Raw genomic sequence first — 6000 nt, 5'->3', positions numbered from 1 at the left:
GGAAGGCTCTGAATTTTGCAAGCTAGAAGCATGAGCTTCATATCTCAGAACCAAGGGGCACCAGGCTGGCTCAGTTGGCAGAGCATGCAACCCTTGATGTCAAGGTTGTGGGTTTGAGCCCCATGTCAGGGGCTTAAAATTTTAAGATTACTTAAAAATAAAATCTTAAAAAAAAGAAAATCTCATGGGCGCCTGGGTGGCTCAGTCGGTTAAGTGTCTGCCTTTGGCTCAGGCCATGATCCCAGAGTCCTGGGATCAAGACCTGCACTGGGCTCCCTGCACAGTAGAGAGTCTGCTTCTCCCTCCTGCTCATGCTCTCTCTCTCAGATAAATACATAAAATCTAAAAAAAAAAAGTCCCATAACTGAGATTTTGTAGGTACTGATTCACATTAACAAGGTTCACAAGCAACTGATGTACAAATCCTAAATGAGCATTATTAATTTACAAAAAGTACTTAAGGGCATATCAACCCTCCCCAGGGGAATTATTCTCAAAATGCTTTGAATTAATAATCAGAAACTGGTAAAGCTATTTCACGAGGGGCCAAGGTAGAACCCGTTTGATAGAACCCAGGGGGCTTGTGACTAAATCTCTGCCGAGGGTCACCAAGTCACTCCACTCTGGTGTCCAGTGCCACATCTGGCTTCCCACCCCAGCACCAACAAAGGCAGAGTGACAGAGACCGCTCTGCTGAGATCTTTCCCCAGGGCGCTGAGCCGGGAAGGAAGAAGACTCAGACGTAGGGAGGAAGGTAGGACTTGGAGGAAGAATGGAGTTCAGTGCCGGGGCCACAGAGAAAGAAAGATCAGAGACTGTCCCAGGCTCCCTGGCTCAGACCCAGGCAGGCGGAGGGGAGGACTCATTCATCCTGGGCCAGCCCAGGAGTGAGACTGCAGAGCTGCCTCGCCCGGCCCAGGCCGGGTGTCAAGGCGGGGAGGGGATTTCATCAGGCTCCCTCCCCCTGGGCCGGGCGCCTGGGAACCTGTTGGGACGATTTTAGTTTGGGGAAGGACGGAAGAGTTCCTGGCAGGGCGGGAACTTCAGGGCAACAGAAGCAGCCCCTCGGCGCAGAAAGCCTGGAGCGCGGTGGGCAACCTGTCCCGGCTGGGACGACGAGGGCCTCGCGAGGTAAGCGGCGGGAGCTGGGACCTGCCGAGGGCGGCCCTCCCTGGGGAGAAGGGGGCGGGGCAGGAAGCGCCCCCGGGTAGAAAAGCCAGAGGCTCGGGGCTCGAGCGGGAAGCAGCCGGTCCTGGGTCGCTCCTGGCAACCTTCCTTCCGGACTAGTCTTCAGGATGGCCGCTTGGGATCCTGCAACATTTTAAAAGTAGCATGTTGAGGGGCGTCTGGCTGGCTCAGTCGAAGGAGCATGGGACTCTTGATCTGGGGGATCGTGAGTTCGAGCCCTAGGTTGGGTGTAGAGATTACGTAAATAAATAAATAAATAAATAAGCGTTAAAAAAAAATAAAAGTAGCAAGCTGAGTCAGGAGTGGCGGGCTGTCTCTGGCTTCTCCCCCAGGGACATGGTGGGGGGACCAGGTAATGCCGTTCTCCTTCCCAGCCCTGGTCAATCACTGGCCTTCTCGCCCTTCATCCCATTTTCCACGATAACCAAAACCCCTCCCTACCTTTGTCCCCCAACTTTCCCCGCCCCACCCCCCCCAGCTGAGCCAGTTCCTAGCCCTCCTGTGTTGGCCGACCTCTCCCCTGCCCCGCACTGGAGACCACAGCCAGGGAAGACATTCTCTCGGCTTCTTCCTGGTAGGCCCCTCCCTCAGAGTCGTTTCTTCCTTCCTGGTACGGGTATCAGAGATTTCACTCATTCGTTTGTTATTATTCACTTGTTTATTCCTCACTCTGGGGGAGGGGGCACACAATCTCTGCTCTTCCTGGGAATAGGGAAACTGACCTTTATTTCACACATATTTAATAATTATAAGCTGGTGGGCCGTGTGGCCTAGGGTAAGATTATCTTGGAGTTGTCCGGACACTTGGACAACTATCCCACCTGTCCTGTTCACTTCCTGAGCCCCGGTTTCCTCATCTGTAAAATGGAGTTGCTGTGAAGATGATACGAGGGATGCATGTCATCTTCAATAAACACCAGTGCTCTTACTCTTTCCCTTCTTCTTCAGCCCGTCCTGCCGCGCCCCTCCTCCCGCCACCTCCCCCGCTCTATAGGCTTGTAAAGATCTATAAGACCGCCCCTGGTCTTGAAAGCAATTAGGCAAAGGTGTAAACCCAGAATAGTAGGGAAGGGAGATCTCAAGACCGCCCCTGGGCGCCTGGGTGGCTCAGTTGGTTAAGCGACTGCCTTCGGCTCAGGTCATGATCCTGGAGTCCTGGGATCGAGTCCCTCATCGGGCTCCCTGTTCGGCAGGGAGTCTGCTTCTCCCTCTGACCCTCTTTCCTCTCATGCTCTCTATCTCTCATTCTCTCCCTCTCAAATAAATAAATAAAATCTTGAAAAAAAAAAAAAAAAGACCGCCCCTGGTCTTGAAAGCAATTAGGCAAAGGTGTTAAACCCAGAATAGTAGGGAAGGGAGAAGTGGAGAGGGGAGAAGAAGGCTCAGAAGGCGTGGGGGTGGGGCTGGATCGTGGGTCTGAACAACCGACCAGGGCCAGGAGTCCAGGGGAGGGAGATGAAGTTCCGAGAGGCTCTCCTGTGGTGTTTCTGAATTTGCACTCACACTGAGCAAGGGATGGGAAGTACCAATTCCTAAAACCAACTCTGCCTGGCCTCAGGCTAGGGGCTTTTAAATGCATTATCTCATTGAATCATAACCCTGTTATGATATTATTATCCCCATTTTACAGATGAGGAAATGGAGATACAAACAGGCTAAGGCTAAGGGATTGCCTCAGGTCACATGGCTAGTAAGCAGTGGATCCAGAGTTCAAGTCTAGGTCAGACCCTAGACTCCATGCTCTTTGTTCAACTCCTTGCTGTCTTTCCAGTTCCTGTGTATCAGCAAGAACAAAAGGACATCATCATTCTCCCAACTGCCTAGAAACCAGCTTCTCACTTCCTATATATCTCCTGCTCTGGGCTGCTTCATCCCCATGGGGAGGAGCACACTCCTTCCCGATTCATTAATTCATTCACTTATTCACCCATCATTCATTCAATCAAGTGCTCTGTTGGTCAAGAGGAAAGGGACCATGTCTGTGTGTTCACAGTTGTGTAACCAGCACCTTGTATGACCCTAATACAGGATTGTTCGATGAATCCTTCGTGAGCAAGTGGGTCCAACAAACATTTTTTTATGCATTCCGTGGGCTCCCTCATAGGGATTCATAGATGAATGAAACAGAAGTCCTATCCTCAAGACCCACACAGCCTTGTGGAGGAGATGGCGATAATACAAAGAAGACATGGTACCCTAGACGGGACCAGAGGTAGCAGAGGGAACTATGAGGGGCATTTTAATTCCACCATATCTGCCTTGTTCTCTACTGGATCCAGGGCCTAGCTAATGGCAGGCTCATGGAAGATGCTTGTAAGGCTTTGCAGAGGAGGTGTTTAGGACAGTCTTGAGGGGGGGTGTTAGAAGTTTACCAGGAGAGGGGCGCCTGGGTGGCTCAGTCAGATTCAGTGTCCAGCTCTGGGTTTCTGCTCAGGTCATGATCTGAGGGCTGTGGGATTGAGCCCTCCGTTGGGCTCCATGCTTAGCTTGGAGTCTGGAGATTCTCTCTCTCTCTACCTCTCCCCTTGCCCCTCCCCGTTTGCTCTCTCAAATAAATAAATGAAATCTTACAAAAAAAGAAAAGTTCGCTAGGAGAACAAATTGGAGAAGGAAGCTATTCTAGCCGAGAGAGATGCTCATGAAAAGGCCTAGTGGAGGGCTGGAGCTGGAATTGCTAGGGACTCAGTATGGCTTAAGTGTAGAGTGTCTGTGGAAGAATGCAGGACAAATAGGCAGGCCTCAGACCGTGAGCCTTGTTAAGGCAACTAGATTTTACACCAAGTGTATTGGGTAACCATTGAAGGGATTTAGCAAAAGGAGGACACCATCTGACTTGTATTTCAGAAGTGTGGCTGATGCATGGGGGTCAGGGAAATGGCACCAAGATCTCTAGGTCTGACAGGGTTCCTCTCTGTCTGAGGAAATGAACCTTCCTCTTTAGGACCTGGGTTAGGACTTCCGTTTTAGGACTTCATAATGGTTCATGAAGGGCCTCCTAACTTGCCGTGTGTCCTGATCTACTGTGCTTTGTCCTCAGCTGTATGCTGGGTGACTGCTCATCTATTCTTTTTTTTTTTTTTTTACAAGTGATTTACATTTGTATAATCCGGAGCAAATTCTGGGATATTCTGCTTGCTGATTTGTGCTCTGTTATATAAAGGAGAGAGATGGAGTTGCGGGGGGGGGGGGGGCACCGCACCAGGAATTATGTTTGGCTCAGAATGTGCCCTGGGAGTTTGCGTTGAATATGGAACTGGGGGTATATGGACGTGCATAGCTTTCAGAGAATCAGTTTCCAGGCCCTCAGATGCCACAGGTATTCCTTCCTGAAAGCAATCTGACTAGATTTTTTTTTTTTTTAGATTTTATTATTATTATTTTTAAGTAGGCTCCACAGCCAGCATGGAGCTCAGTGTGGAACTTGAACTCATGACCCTGAGATCAAGACCTGAGCTGCAGGGCGCCTGGGTGGCTCAGTCATTGGGCGTCTGCCTTCCGCTTGGGTCGTGATCCCAGGGTCCTGGGATCGAGCCCCGCATTGGGCTCCCTGCTCGGCGGGAAGCCTGCTTCTCCCTCTCCTGCTCCCCCTGCTCCCCCTGCTTGTGTTCCCTCTCTCGTTGTCTCTCTCTCTCTCTCTGTCAAATAAATAAGTAAAATCTGTAAAAAATAAAAGACCTGAGCTGCAATCAAGAGTCGGACACTTAAAACCAACTGAGCCACCCAGGCGCCCCTGACTGTATTCTTTTTTTTTTTTTTTAATGTTTTATTGTCAAACAATTCTTTTTTTTTTTTTTAAGATTTTATTTATTTATTTATTTGAGAGAGAGAGAATGAGAGATGGAGAGCATGAGAGGAAGGAGGGTCAGAGGGAGAAGCAGACTCCCCGCTGAGCAGGGAGCCCGATGCGGGACTCGATCCCGGGACTCCAGGATCATGACCTGAGCCGAAGGCAGTCGCTTAACCAACTGAGCCACCCAGGCGCCCCCTGACTGTATTCTTTTAAGTTCTCCTTGTGAACTCTTTCCTTCCTTCCTTCCTTCTTTCCTTCCTTCCTCCCTCACTCTCTCTCTTTCTGTCTTTGTGGGCTTCATTCCCAACGTGCAGCTTGTACTCAAGACCCTAGGTTACGAGTTGCATGCTCCACTGCTGAACCAGCCAGGAGTCCCTAACTCTACTTTCATTATTTCCCTTCTTTAGCTCTGCTAGATTTGTCCTGAATCTTTCTATGGTGCATTGCTCGGGGCTATAAAAACCAGAAGGACAACTGGAGAATGCTTTGTTCCTGAGAGATCAGATAAGATAAACTGAAGGTGTGGTACCTTACTGCAGACTCTTAGAATTTATTTTCTTTTTATTTTATTATTATTTTTTAAGTAAGCTGTACACCCAATGTGGGTCTTAAACTCATGACCCTGAGATTTGAGAGCACATACTCTACTGACTCAGCCAGCCAGGCACCCCAGCAACCAGAGGTTTAATAGGCTGTCCAAGGTCACAGAGCTATTAAGTGGCAGAATCAGGACTTGAACTCCAGAACCTCCCCTCTAGAATTTGTGCTCTTAACCATTATCCTAATCTACTTTAATTGAAGTGCCTTAGCTCTTTATCTGTGTATTGTAGAATTAATTGGGACCTGAACTGGTTGTCATGGGGATATAGATAAACTCATTTATAGAAATTTTAAAAAATGAAGGTGGATTTTTCTTACAGACAGAAAATTATTCTGCTTTGGCTAATTGGTTGGACAGTGAGCACTGGCTTTGACAATTGGATTACATGGCAGACATTTTCCAAAAACTGAACAAACTACAT

At 49.0% G+C, this 6000-nt stretch overlaps 1 protein-coding gene across 1 annotated transcript in view; it reads left to right on the top strand.

The window, feature by feature from the left end:
* Nucleotides 1-905: 905 nt before the first annotated feature.
* The window catches only part of RHBDL2 (rhomboid like 2), a 50265-nt gene continuing 45170 nt past the window's right edge, over nucleotides 906-6000 (top strand). Inside the window, exon 1 of the mRNA XM_027608853.2 lies at nucleotides 906-1131. The gene's annotated coding sequence lies outside the window, so the exon portion shown is untranslated. The remainder of the gene's footprint in view (nucleotides 1132-6000) is intronic.

Source organism: Zalophus californianus, chromosome 4 (genome assembly GCF_009762305.2).
Source record: "Zalophus californianus isolate mZalCal1 chromosome 4, mZalCal1.pri.v2, whole genome shotgun sequence".
NCBI classification, from domain to species: Eukaryota; Metazoa; Chordata; class Mammalia; order Carnivora; family Otariidae; genus Zalophus; species Zalophus californianus.
The sequence above is the reverse complement of the archived record's forward strand: the minus strand, read 5'-3'. Positions and strand labels throughout refer to the sequence as shown.